Source organism: Canis lupus, chromosome 6, assembly GCF_048164855.1.
Source record: "Canis lupus baileyi chromosome 6, mCanLup2.hap1, whole genome shotgun sequence".
In the NCBI taxonomy this organism is placed as follows: Eukaryota; Metazoa; Chordata; class Mammalia; order Carnivora; family Canidae; genus Canis; species Canis lupus.
In genome coordinates this window covers 26,962,571-26,977,593 of record NC_132843.1, presented here as the reverse complement: position 1 = coordinate 26,977,593, position 15,023 = coordinate 26,962,571, and the positions used below count along the sequence as shown (strand labels likewise).

Here is a 15,023-nt window from a genome sequence, read left to right as displayed (position 1 = left end):
ATACAGGGACCACCTCCAGGGGTCCTCAATACCCTTTTAAGGAGTCTGCAAGGTCAAAACTATTTGTAAACTAATACCAAGTTATTATTTGCCTTTTTATCTCAGTCTGTCATAAATAGCTGAGTTCCAGAGGCTACATGACATGTGATAGCACAACGGAATGAATGCAAAAGAAGATAGAAGAATCTTCTATCTGGTATGAGAAGTCAGACATTTATATTAACATGTAATGGGCTTATTTGAAATGAATTAAAATGTTTTTTTTTTAATTTTTATTTATTTATTCATGATAGACACAGAGAGAGAGAGGCAGAGACACAGGCAGAGAGAGAAGCAGGCTCCATGCACCGGGAGCCCGACGTGGGATTCGATCCCGGGTCTCCAGGATCGCGCCCTGGGTCAAAGGCAGGCGCTAAACCGCTGCGCCACCCAGGGATCCCTAAAGTGTTTTTTTTAATGCCTAGGTTTTTATCTTTTATATCCTAAATATCAATAGACATAACCCACAAAACCATAACTCTTTGAGGTCTCCAATAATTTTTAAATATAAAGGAATCTGGGAAACAATATTGAGAGCTGCTTGTCCACATGATAAAATCCAAAATTCATAGTAAAAAAAAAACTATATATATATAAAAAAAAAAACTATACCTACATTTACTCTATGAACCTTTGTTAAATGCAAGCTTTATGCTAGGTTCTAGGTGCTGGGGGTACAGCAACCAATACCACAGACCAGATTCATGCTCTCATGGAACGTTAGTCAAGTGTTGGGATATAGACCATAAACAAAAGTGTCAGCTAATAAGGAACACTCTATAAATAAACAAAAGGGAAGTGGCATGTTGGTAGGTGACTGGGCAGTTCCTTTACAATGGGTGCTCAGGAGAGACTTCTCTGAGACAGTCGTTGAAGAGGAGCCTGGAAAGAAGGGCCAGGACCCAGCCAGAACAGAGTCCCAAGCAGAGCCTTTGGGACTCTGCCTACCATACCTGACCACACACTTCAGTTCCATTCTGCACCTCCTTCAGGTGCCCTGCCCCAGTCGCATTCAATCTCACTGACTTCCCCAAATACGCCATGATGTCTCCCACTTCCATGACTCCACATATGTTGTTTCCTCTGTCTCATATGGCCTCTGTTTGTCCATCTGTTGAACTCACAAGATTCAGGCCAAAGGTCCGTAAAGGCAGAGGTCTTGTATTCCCAGGACTTAGGACCGTGCCTGCTAACACATTGCTAGGACTCAAGGAACGGGTTCTCACCTCCTCAGACTTCCCCCTCTATACCACTTCTACTGATGTCTTCACGCAGTTATATTTTTGTCTGCCAAGTTCAGCCATTTGACTGTGAGTCCTTGAAGAAGCACTTCTGAATACAGCATCGAGCAGTGTCTGATTCATAGTGGTAGGTGCTTAATAACTATCAAACCATGACTAAATCACTGAATCACATTTGTTATGCTAACTACAGCTATTTTTGTCTAATCTCTTAAAGATGGGAATTATATCTTATCTATCACCCACTCTACCACTGGGCCTTATACATCATACATATTTTATAAATGTTTGTCACATTAGTGAATTTCATCTATAAAGCACTTAATAAATTTCAAGGCCTTTTTGTAAAGAGTAACATTCTCAAACAGGAATATTTCCTGCTCAGTTTTTACCCAAACAGTGGTATAAGAGGTGGCCAGGATCCACATCATAGGCCTGAACTTGCAGAGAAGCAAAGGCTCCTTGTTAGTCCCTGGACTGTAATAAAAGCCCAAAAGCTGAAAGTTAGGTCAAGTGGATTCAGCACTCTAGCAGGCAACTACACACAGCAAGCAAAACATTAAAAATGACCCCCAAATGATTTCATTCAGAAGGGCAACAATTCTTACTGTAGCTCACCAGCTAAATTGATTTCTGTGATGTGAGAGAGACAGCTCTACCACCCAGTAGCTATTTACATTACAAACTCCCTTAATTTCATTGTGTTCTCAATTCTCACGTTATGAACAATTTGTTTACTCATAATAAACTTTTCTGAAAGTTCTCTTCAGTGAGCTAAACAGTGTATTCACCTGAGACTGCAAGGCTAGAAGACCAGGTTTTACTTGCATTTTACTGTCTGAGTTAAAACATCATACAAAACTGTGGAAGCTAATGAAGATACAAAAATGTCCCCCAAGAGTAGCCATTATAGGGTCAACATTCAAATTTTAAAGTGATTTAACCATGAATCACGCTTACATAGCAGGTTGCTTCCATTTATTTCTATCAGCAGTCACAGTTAAAGTGATTCTACAAAAACCAAACAGAATCTGTGATTAATAGCTCAAACTACAGCACAAGAGTATGTACAGCAGATTTTCCTTAATAAATACATGCTGCCTATTCTTCCACGAGTCCTAAGAGCAACAGGACATCTGCCACAGTGATACAGGTACCACTCTCAGTTGTAGAGTTTGTTCATCTACAGTGCAGATTTTTTAAAGGGCCTTGGCTGCATTTCATTCCCTATCCTGTAGGTTCTTTCCCAGCTCTCAGAGAATTTACAAGAAAATAAAGAAGTTTAAATCTAAGCCAATAAATTTTGCAGCAGGACAAAAACTATAATCGATGAAAAAACAAAAGACTTTGTTGGATGGAGAATGAGTACTTCAGGATAAAATTATTTGGGATTATTTATTTCAACTACTCACATCACTATTTTTATGATTACTGAGAAAACCTGACAGGAATTTTAAATCACACTAACTATGGCTGCAGATTTAAAGGTAGGAAAAAAAATTAAAACCTTCAGAAGCATCAATTTTTTAATGCTGAGTTTTTGATCTTCCTATACAGTATAGAGTAACAATTAACCAGCATTTGGTTGCATATAAAGGCTACATGTCCTTATTTATAAATGGAGGGACCTGCACTAAATGAATTCCAAGAGTTCCTTGCAGCGCAGTTTCATGGATCCGTGACCTGTGCCATTACACAGGCACCATACTTAGAGGGGCCGTAAATTGAGTGAATGCTTGCCATCACTGTCTTCAAGTTCTTAATAGTTTTTTTAATGAAAAGGGGCCCCACATCTTCATTTTGCACTGGACTCCCATTATATAGCTGGTCTATTCCCTGAAATTCTAAGATTCTGTCATTCTGTAAAAGTATCCCTCTACAGTTCCAGGCACAAGGAGGATAAAAACAGAAAACTGAGGTGACCTATGTTCCATCTGTTTCAGAATAATGACTCAGGATTATTTTCTACTTCTTTTTTTTTTTAGATTTTTAAAAAAGATTTTATTTATTTATTCATGAGAGACACAAAGAGAGCGGCAGAGACACAGGCAGAGGACTGTGTCCATGCAAGGAGCCGACATGGGATTCGATCCCGGGTCTCCAGGATCATGCCCTGGACTGAAGGCAGTGCTAAACCGCTGAGCCACCCGGGCTGCCCTTATTTTCTACTTCTGTCAAAAAGAAACTAATGTGTTTTTCTGGGTTGGTTTTTTTTTTTTTAGATTTTATTTATTTATTCATGAGAGACACAGAGAGAGAGGTTGAGACATAGGCAGAGGGAGAAGCAGGCTCCCTGTGGGGAGTCCGATACAGGACTTGCCCAAGATCCTGGGATCAATCACTTGAGCCAAAGGCAGATGCTCAACCACTAATCCACCCTGGTGCCCCAAAAAGAAACAAATGTTACATGTAAGACAGTTCAAATCCTAGGTATTAATTTCATTTTTAAACATGAAAAATATTAAACATTATTTGGGATGTCATTATTATGACATGTCATTCAAAGCAGAGAATCTAAAGAGATTAAGAGCACAGAGCTGATGATATTCAATATAGAAAAATAATTGCCTTTGGTCTCTTAGCCACTGATTTCTCCAAAATGCTTTTGATGATATGTCTTTCCTACCTTCCACTTTTGAAAAATACAGTTAACCCTTGAATAGCATGGGAATTAGAAGTGCCAACCCCTGTGCAGTCAAAAAAAAATCAGTGTATAACTCTAAAACTTAACTACTTACTGCTACGAGAAACAGTCAATTAACACATATTTTGTTTATATACTATATCAGTATATTCTTACAATAAAACAAGCTAGAGAAAAGAAAATGTTAAAATCTTAAGGAACAGAAAATACATTCACAGTACTGTATTTATTGAAAAATATTTCCACATAAGTAGATCCCCACAGTTCAAACCCATGTTCAAAGGTCAACTATAGTTCTCTTATAGAAAACTTTTTCGTGGGATAATCCCAAAGTATCTGATATCAAAATAGTAAAGAATTAAAATTTATAACTATAATTAATCCAAATAATCTACTATGGAAAATAGTGCTTTCAATGCATACACAATGAACACATAATTTGACAGAGCAAACAGAGAAGAGGCTCGATGGTAGTAATGTGCTCCAAGTAAAATAATCGAGGAGAAAACACCCTTTCAAAGAAGAGATCTGAAAAACAAAACTATTTCCACATATCAGGAGACAGGCTGCAGAAACAATGCTTTATTGCATTGCTGAGGGAGAGGGAATCTTCAAGCACACTCCCTACTGAATGGGGAGCCCAACACCGGGCTTGATCCCAGGACCCCAAGATCTTAACCTGAGCCAAAATCAAGAGTCACTGCTTAACCCACTGAGGTACCCCCAGCAAAAAAGCTTTTTAAAAACAAATCCCTAAACCTACCATGGTAAAAAAAGCAATATACATATCACTGTATGTACAGTGCTTTATGTCATAGAAAATTCTTCTCATAGCAAATCTCAGTTTTCCAGATAATCCAATTACCTAGTTTTATCAAAACCAAGTTTTCTTTTGAACATTTCTTTATGTGACAGTCTTTTCACTGACTGACTTACCAGTGGTGTTTTACTTTAAATCGCATCCTCATTTACTTTTTTATGTCTTTAAAAACATTGATCTTTGGTATTAGTGGTGCTTTAGGAGATATCTACACAATAAACTTCGGTTGAAATGGAATTTTATACAAAATTCAGGTCAGTTAAAGTGCTGTCAGCTTATGCAGAATATATGGAATAAGATGAGATTAATAAAGCATTGTTTTGGGCTGGGTGGCTCAGCGGTTGAGCGTCTGCCTTCGGCTCAAGTCGTGATCCTGGGGTCCCTCATCAGCTTCCCCTATGTCTCTGCCTCTCTGTCTCTTGTGAATACATAAAATCTTTTAAAAAAATGTTTGATAAATGAACACACAAGTCTCTGTTTACTTTGGCTGAAACCATGGAGCAGAAACTCAAATACAACGGGTACAAAATAAAGAAGGAAATGCTGAGAAGAAATTTATTCTCTTCAAACCAAAGCACAGAGACTGCCTCAAGATACATAAAGCAGACTAAGAAGTGTCAACTCAATATTCATGCCCCCTTTTCCAGCAGTTACAGACCCTATTTTTACTAGACACATAGACTGCTGGAATAAAGATAACACTTCCCAGTATCGCTCGCAGTGAAGTTCTAGTTGGTAAAATATAGAAGTCTTGTATATAACTTCTAGAGGCGTCTAAAAGGACGAGAGACCACCCTTTCTTCTGCTCTTCCTCCTTCCTGCTCGAACACAAATGTGATAGCTAAAGCTCCATTTTAGCCCATGAGGAAGAAAACTACACCCGGGACAGCAGAAAGAAAGCTAGAACCAAGAACTCAGAAAATCAGGGAGCCACCATACCAGCCGTGAGCAGTCTTCATCTAGATTTATACATTGAGAGAGTAATACCTCTCGGCTACTCTTACCTAGATCTCTGTAACAAGTACTAGTAACTAATCTTATTCTACAAAATGCATGCGAGAAACCCAGAAATCCCAAGCCAAGCAGGACAAAAATGATCACAGAGCCAGGACCCACATAGAAAAGCAGAAATGCAAAGGCTCTGAAAAACACAAGGACTCTAGCAGCAGGAATTAGCAGGCTGTTTCTCAAGGATCACAGGATATAACACAGACTCTAGAAGCTGGCTTACTTCTCTTCTCATCCCCAGGCAATCAACTCTACTCTGTCTCTTTTTTTCACCACCATCACGCTCTCAGACCTCCTCAGGCTGTCTGTCTATGGATGATCATGTCTTTTACTTTCTCAAGACATGGTATTAGACTCAGAGCCTCTATCCCAATCTCAGAAGTTAAATTCTCAGAAAGGGAGAAGACCTAGTTGGCCTCACTTATCTTTTCAAGCCAGGTGCAGCCATTGTGTCTGGCACACATTTCTGAGGGCTATAAAACAGGACCATCCAAGAGGACCTTTGAGCAGGGACTGTGGGGTTTAGGTAGTTTCCTCCAGAAGGTGATATACATGTGGCTGGTGCTATGACTGATATAATATGGGATGTTCAGAATATGTTTCAATCCCAGTTTCCAAAACCAAAAGACACTAACAAAGAGAACTGATCTAGAATCCTGAATCCCACTTGAAACATTCCAATGATCTGACCTGGGATTTTACTGATGTCAGAATTCAAACCCAAAATGCTACTTAAAACAGGATGAAGGGCAGGACTGAGGGCAGGACCAACAGGATGATGGTCCTCAGTTAAAGAAAAGTAAAGAAGCTACAATTATTCTGCCCCTTCCCAGGTACACTATATCACCTGAGAGAACTGAAAAGTCTATCTTTCAGAAAGACCAGGGATCTAATCTAGAAACCGGCACTTCTTCTCTTGAAGATGTTTTCTAATTACTTTTTTTTTTTTTTTTTTTGGTTTTTGGTTTTCTAATTATCTGATCTAAAAGTGGCTTTAAAATAAACAAAAGTTGGGGCCCCTGGGTAGCTCAGTGGGTTAAGAAGCCAATTCAATTCAGCTCAGGTCATCATCTCCAGGCGATGATGGGTTTGTGCTGGGTGTGGAGCTTGCTTATTAATAAGATTCTCTCTCTCCCTCTTTCCCCTCAACCCCGCATGCATATTCTTTCTTAAAATTAAATAAGCAAGAGTTAAGAAAACAGTGAGGTTAATTGTAATAACATTGCTAACACTTGGTCTTGAATGGTAAACAGGTCTTGAAACCTGAGCTGTTAACACAAAGTTCAAAGGCAGATGAGATTTTATATTTATCACAATGCTATGATAGTTATTAGTGCTATCCACAAAATTTTTCTGGTTTCTCTTCTCTGCACAAGGCAGTTTTGCACTCTTCCATCCCCTTGTAGTATGTTCAGCCACATGACTTCCTTTGACACGTGACATGTGAATAGAAATGTCATGCCTTAATGCCACAAAGAAGCCTAAAGAGACAGATTTACTCTGCTCTCTAATTCTTCCGTGACAATGCTGCCAACATACAAGGCAGTAACTATTCCCTTAGCATGCATGGGTCCTTGAGGAGGATGAGGCAGAGCAGAGTCCCCAGTCAACCAGTAACAAAGCCAACAAGTCATCTGTTAGAAGACACTGAGATTTGGGGGCTGTATGTTAGTAGAGCATAATTCATCCTACCTTGATATGTACAAATATGAATGCCTAAATATTCACAATTCATGGCCCACAATTGCTAATATAAAGTTTTCACAGTGTTGTAACTTCTTTTGATTCCCAAAAGAATAGTATTAAATAAACATATGCAGGCAACTGAAATCTTAAAAGGGAGACCTAATTTAGCTCCAAAGTTTACTGGGGAAAAAGTCTGTCTAGAAGAGCCAAACGTAAGTACTTAAAAGCTACTGGTTTTAAGACTGTTAAAATGTTGATAATTCCCGAGGTAAGAAGATGAATATATGGCAAGTTCATTATACCATTCTACTTTCTACATATACGCCACAATAAAATGTTAAAGAAACACACAGAGACAAAGAGAGAATATGAGCAATCTGAACAATCTTAAACCAAAAGAAAAAAAGTACTGCTGATTTTAAACTCTCAGAAAGAAAGAAGTTTTAGTAACATTACAGACAAATTGTAGAAATCGAGTGTCTTGGCCCTCCTATTATAGTAAAAATCTGAGATGGCTCAATGCTTTTCAGAAAACATCTTCTTAATTCCTAATTAAGTTTAGGTATTTTTCGGGACGCCTGGGTGGCTCAGTGGTTGAGTGTCTGCCTCTGGCTCAGGGCATGATCCTGAATTCTAGAATCGAGTCCCACATGGGGCTCCCTGCAGCAAGCCTGCTTCTCCCTCTGCCTATGTCTCTGCCTCTCTGTGTCTCTCATGAATAAATAAAATCTAAAAAACAACAAAAACTAGGTATTTTTCATGGGTTCCAAAATTAGAATATTTGAGATGAAAAGTACATCACAGCATATTCAAGGCACCCTCCTTGTCATTACCAACAAGGAAATTTAAATCCGGTGACATAAGTATTTAATGGCAAAGTAGAAACTAAAACCCAGGGCCCTTTCAACTCTGATTCATGCAGTTACTACCTTGCTAGGTTAGGGTCCTAACCTATTTAGCAGTATCTTGATCATTTTATTTGAACATCCAGCAGAAAGAATCTTATTATCTCTTCTCATTGCAATTCTGCATCACAACATCAGTTGGGATACCATTTGCTGCTAAGTGAACAGTTAATCACACCTCAAACTGCTTAAACATAAGTTAAACATAAGGAAACTTACTGGCTCCCATAACTGGTAGGCCATGGGTAGGATGAAATTCAGGACTGGCTTAACCTCAGCAGCTCTAGCTCCATCTCCCTGCAATTCTCTCTGTTCTGCCACCTTCTTGAGCTAGTTTCCTCCTTAAGTTTGACAAAATTGCTGTAGCAGCTCAGAGCCTCACATTCACATATGGCAATGTCTACATGGAGAGGTGTCCTCTTCCCATGCATAAGTCAAGAAAAAAGTCCTTCTTAGAAGCTTCTGCAAACTTTCTTCAGCCTAAAATGGTAACATGTCTATTTCTGAATCAATCCCTCGCAAAGGAAATAGGATTTCCATGATTGTCTTAGATTAGTCAAGGTCCACCACTGATGCCACACAGCAAGAGAGCTGCCACACAAAGAGCCTTGGGAAGTTGAATAGGAGCCATGGTTGGGAGAGAACCATGTCACTACAATGACTGCCAGTGATTCCTCATCTACAGGTCAAAGAGCCTTGGGAAGATGAAGATCTGCCTAACTGAGTAAATTATATAACATGCTTGTGTATGTGGCACACAGAGAAACATGGTACTACCGATTAAAAATATGTACAAATAATCTAAAATTAATAAAATCCAAATTCACTTGAAAGTATAAGTCACTATAATTTCTTAAATAGCAGAGATACAATGCAGCCCCAGACCACCTGGGTTTGCAGGCAGCTCTGACACCTACTACCAGGTTAAGGTCACACAGGTGATTACCCACAAGACTATTGTGACTATTAAAGGAGCAGCACGTAAAGGGCTGAGATCAGGCAAGGTATAAATTGTATCTAGCAAAATGCTAAATACATCCCTATTACTATTTGTCTCATACGAGTAAACTACTACAATGTGAAAAAACAAATTATGATTTTTTAAATGTTGAAAACAGGCCTTTAGAAGAGATTTCTTTTTAGCTGTCCAGTGTTCATCTGCTTCCTCCTCCTAATTTCCTTTTGGAAAATTACCTCTCCTCTGCCTTCTATAGTCTTGCTGAGACCATAAACCCATGCACCTACTTTCCCACCATGGAATCCACAGGGATTCCAGGCAGTTCCTACAACTAAATCCCTCCCCTGACCACTGAGCATGACCTAGCCTCAGCCAATCAGATGTGCTCTCCAGGCATCTGAAATCTTGAGTAGTTACTTGCAAAGATGAAACTGGAGGAGTTCGTCACCCCTCTGGTGACATCCCAACCAGATTATTCCTGTAATTTTGTCTGCCAGCTGTGTCCCCACCTCCCCTAGGCCCTGAACTTCTGCCTGTTTCCAACCTGGGTTCTCTAGTAGTCCTAGCAGTTAGGTTTCTAACTTCTTTCCAAAAATCACCTCTTGTTTAAGTTAGGTAAAGCTGAATTTTACTGCCTGCAGCGAAAGAACCCAACTGAGAAGCCGACTAAGATCAGTCACTGGAGTATAGCATGAAGGTACCGTGCTGAGACTCAACAGTGGAACTGGGACTCTGTGAGGATGAAAAAGGCAAGTCTTAGAAAGACATTTCTGGAAGTACAGGGAAAGGCCAGAAGGCTAAGTTATTAAGCAGTGGGAAAAAGTTTATTCCAGTGCAGGGCTGTAAAGGACTGCCCCAGAGATCTGGTCAATTCATCATGTGAGAGGTAAGTTACATGGGAAGAAGAGAGCCCAACTACAGTCCAATGAAAATTTCTGCCTGGTGAAATTCCAGGGCAAGTATTTTTATGAGACCTCTTTCAAAGAGATACATGATAAAAAAAGCATAACCTCAGGTACACTGGTATACAGGAACACAGAGGAGGAGACCTTCCCCTTCTTTCTCTCTCTCTGGTGGAAATTCTTTTTCGTAGGTCAGCACACCTTTGCATTCAAAGGTTCAAGTCCATAAATGAAACTCTAATACAGCTCAACAGTATTTAAGAGCAAAAAATTAAGAGGTAAGAGAACAGTATAAAATTTACCCAGTGGGCTTGGTTCAATGGTTTAAAGTCTTCAACAAAATTTTCCAGAAATTCTATTTTTACCACTCTAGTCTCAATCACTAAATGCCAGTCTGCTTTGACTTGACTACCTATTTCCACCTTCCTGCTCAATCTGAACCAAGCTACTGTTTTAGTTCCCATATTGCATCCCTGGACAAAAGTTTACCCAGGTCAGGACTCAGATAAACTCATGTTAGGTGGCTCTGCACTACTCTGTGCTCTGACATAATCTACTCTAATTTTCTATACCCAACACTCAGTGTCCTAAACTCTCCCTAAATTCCCTCCGTTTCCCTAACCTCCACAACATCTTCTTTCCAAAATATACACTCCCCTACCTCTTCCATTTCTCAAAATGCACCTCAAATTTAACTTTAAAAAAATGCCTATCAGCAAATCACACCCGACTGGTGGGTTTCTTTTCCCTGTCTTAATTATCATATCCCTTCATACTATTCTAATTCATACACACACACACACACAGTTTTTTTAAGAGTTTTATTTATTCATGACAGATAGAGAAAGAGAGAGAGAGAGGCAGAGGGAGAAGCAGGCTCCATGCAGGGAGCCTGATGTGGGACTCAATTCTGGGTCTCCAGGATCATGCCCTCCTGGGCTGAAGGCAGGCGCTCAACCGCTGAGCCACCCAGGGGTCCCTAAATCACAAAATTTTTTGAATCAACTCTCATCTGACCCAGAAATAAATGTGGCTTCCAATTATAAATGGTATGAAACAAAACAGAAAACAAGATGGGCTAATTACTTCTCACATACCTTTTGGTACTATCAGGATATCCTACCACACAAACATGTTATCGTTTTTCTATTAATTAAAACCCCAGGGGCGCCTGGTGGCTCAGTCGGTTAAGCATCCGCCTTCAGCTCAGGTCATGATCCCTAGGTCCTGGGATCCAGCCAGGTGTCCAGCTCCCTGCTCAGCAGGGAGCCTGTTTTCTTTCTCCCTCTCCTCCCTCTCATGTTCTCTCTTGCTCTCGTTCTCTCTCAAATAAATAAATAAAATCTTTAAAAAAAACAAACAGGTCGGAGCCAGTAATGGAGCATCTCTGTGGATGTAGGTAAAATGAAACCCTGGTAGACTCCACCCTGCCTGCCCTAAGCAAAACAGCTCAGTCCAAATCTTTTTATGTATTATTATTTTTGTTGTTACACAGGAGAGTATTTTACATAAGATATGTCACGTTACAATACCACATTGGTGATAATTAAATTTGAACTGTAAATTAGAATTAGTCAAATCTGCTGTTTAGCACCCCTGCACCCCCTCAAAAAATGTACCCTTAGAGTAGTAGACTAAATTTCAAGGCCATCCAGCTTCCCCAGTAAGTTGATGTTGGCACGGAGTCCACCATCTTCCTCTCCACTTCCAGCCTCCCTCAATCCTGTTGTTCCAACAATGAAGGTGACTTCTAACACTATTATCCTCAGCAGCCCCGAAACTGGTGATCCGTCTTCTGGCTCAGGGCCCAATACCAAGCTGCCTATCAACACTGTAAACTGACACTTCAGCCAAAACCAAATCTAGATGTAAACTATCACCCAGCCACCATCCTCTGACCACCTGATGCTCAGATTCCCTCACCTCACCCTGCCAAACTCGCTCTTTTCCAACTGCTGCCAAGTCCTGTCCTTTCTACCTAACTAGGTTTCTAGTTTCACGTGCTTGGTTACCAAGGTAGAAGTCATGTAACTTCTGTGACTATGCCCTTTTGGGCACACACAAAAAAATCTCTCACCTTTTGGACGTCTTCAGCCTTTTGATCCCTAACCCTAGACAAGTCCCACTGTCCTCTTTTTCTGCTTCAACTTCCAGGCTGTTAACATCACATAGTTCTGAAACAAAGCCAGCTGAGTCTATCGCACAGCGATGCTAAGTAGCCAGACGGAGGAGCCCTCATGCTCTTTACAGTTCCTCTCCTGTACTCCCTTCCCGTGTGTGCACCCTCAGAGCCGGCCTGCCACAGTCCTAGCCGCTGACTACCACCTCACCTCCTAGACTCAAGTCCCCTTCACCTCACTTTCACCTCACCTTCCCTTTGCTCCGGAGTCCTTCCCTCCTTTCCAAGGATCACGCTCCTCACTTATACACTTACCTGCACCCCTTTCCACAGCCTTGGAAGCCTTGTTGCACAATCCCCTTCTCCTCTCTCACTCATCAATCGACTTCACTACACTAGTCCTTTCTCTCAAGGTAACTTTCAGGTAAACTGTGCCCAGAGACAAGGGTTTTGTCTCTCCCCTCTCCATAAAAAAAATATTCTTAAAAACTGAAATGTCAACATTTATAAATCGGGACACTTTGCTTGAAAAATCAGGATTCCTGGCCTCTCCGGTAAACGAGAATCCTCTGCCACCACTGAATGAGCACACTCAAATGACAAAATCCTAGGAGCTGATTACTGGCCACCCCCACCTTTTTTTTTTTTTTTTTAAGATTTATTAATTTATTCATGAGAGAGAGACAGAGAGAGAGAGAGGCAGAGACATAGGCAGAGGCAGAAGCAGGCTCCACGCAGGGAGCCCAATGCGGGACTTGATCCCAGATCCCAGGATCATGACCTGAGCCGAAGGCAGACACTCAACCACTGAGCCACCCAGGTGTCCCATGGCAACCCCCTTTCAATGGGTATTTGTCAGCTCCCATGTACCAAATTATTCTTTCTTTGCCCGGGGTCAACTGACTCTCATGCATCTTACTTCCCTGCCTCCTACTACAGCCACCCCCCTACTTACACAGAACAGGCTCTGGTCATTCCTGTCCTAAAAGACATTTCCTAAACTACCCCAATTCAAGCTACACCCTCCCCTTTTCTCCTCCCCACAATACTTCCTTCAAGAAATGGTCCACAGTCGCTGTCCCCACTTATGACCAGGCACTCACCCCCTTGTAATGTGAGTTCTGCTGTTAACCTCTCTGCTGAAATTGCAGAAAGCAGAGAAAGAGGAAGAAATCTTTTCATATTCCTGCTTGCTCAACAGGACTGGACATCAGTACCTGTTATTTTTATAAGGTTTCCTCCCTTGGCTTTCTGGACTTTGCCTACTTCCAATTCTCCCACTATGGAAATCACACAGACCTTCCCACACTTAGAGACCTAAGAAACACCTGTGAATGACACACAGGCCCCAGTCAGCATCCGCTTTCCCTGTAATACTGCCACCAGCCAACCCAGGTCTCAGACTTTCTCTGAGGGAGAAAAACAACAGAAAAAAGACTCAAGTCTAAAACCTGACCAAGTTTTACACCTGTGAAGATAAGCACACTGATTTCCTCAACACTTACTGATCACTTCTCAGCTAGTAGGGACTCAAGGTGCTTAAGAGACCAGTGAAACAAGCCCCGGACCTTCGACTAAGAAATTCTGTCTAGAAGAGTCACGGATCAACCTGATAAAGGATATGATAAAGGGGAAGGCCAGGGAGTGTCAGAGCAGCTTGCTGAGAGAAACACAAGAGGTACCCTCAGCCTCAGACAGATCCACCGTCACCATTTTAGTCCAGGTTCCCTGCAATTCTCCCAACTGGTCTCCATGTCTCCCTTTTAGACATCCTACCCTCTTCCCAAATCCATTCTGCACATTGCAGCAGGAGTGGTCTGCTTAAAATTCCAAACAACGCTCTCTCCTGCTCAAAACCTTTCAACAGCACTGAGAATACAGTCCTGCATCATCTGCCTCCCGCCGATTTTTCTCCCTTCGGTTCACCCCATTTTCCCTTGCACCAGTGGCCCTTCAACCACACTGATCTTACAGTTCCTTAAACAGAATGAGTTCTTTTCCACTACAAGGTCTCTGCACATACCATTCCTTTTACCTGGAATCCTCCTGCTACCACTCTCTGTACTAAAAACATTTTGAACTCTGGTTCTCAGCTGAAATGTCATTTCTTCTATTTACTTGTTTCTATTTCTGTCTGCCCCATTAGAGTGTATGGCCAAAACAAAACCATGTCTGTGTTAGTCACTTTGTATTCACAGTATCTGGCATGCAGCGCTCAATAAATATTTGCCCAATGAGGAAGTAAAGACTCTTTCCTGCTCGAGTCCTAACTGGAAGCATCCCCTTAGGTTCACTTCCTCTCCCACTCCATTTTCACCAGGCCAAGGCTGATCATGCTCTTCTATGCCTCCACACCTGACCTCTCCTCCCAAGATGAAGTTCTACAACTATGATGCCTGCAGAAAACCCCACCTGGAGTCCCTGATACCTGCAACTGGACATGTCTCACAACACACTCATTAACTATCCTCAAACGCCTGTTCATTATTCCATTGCTGTTAATGGCATGCTCTTACAGGTGGAGTGACTTACTTCTCTCTTTCCTTAACCCACAGACAAGAACTGCTTCCATCTCTAAAAATACACCTGCATGTTCTTACCTAGTCAATTGACCTACTGCATTAGCCTCATTTCCCACCTCTAATCTTTTAAAATATGTGTACATCAAAGCTTAATTCTGATACTGACCAATACTCCCACT

At 41.1% G+C, this 15,023-nt stretch overlaps 1 protein-coding gene across 2 annotated transcripts in view; it reads right to left on the bottom strand.

Moving 5' to 3' along the window:
- The window catches only part of GALNT1 (polypeptide N-acetylgalactosaminyltransferase 1), a 123,236-nt gene that overhangs the window by 95,522 nt on the left and 12,691 nt on the right, over positions 1–15,023 (bottom strand). The window lies entirely within an intron of this gene.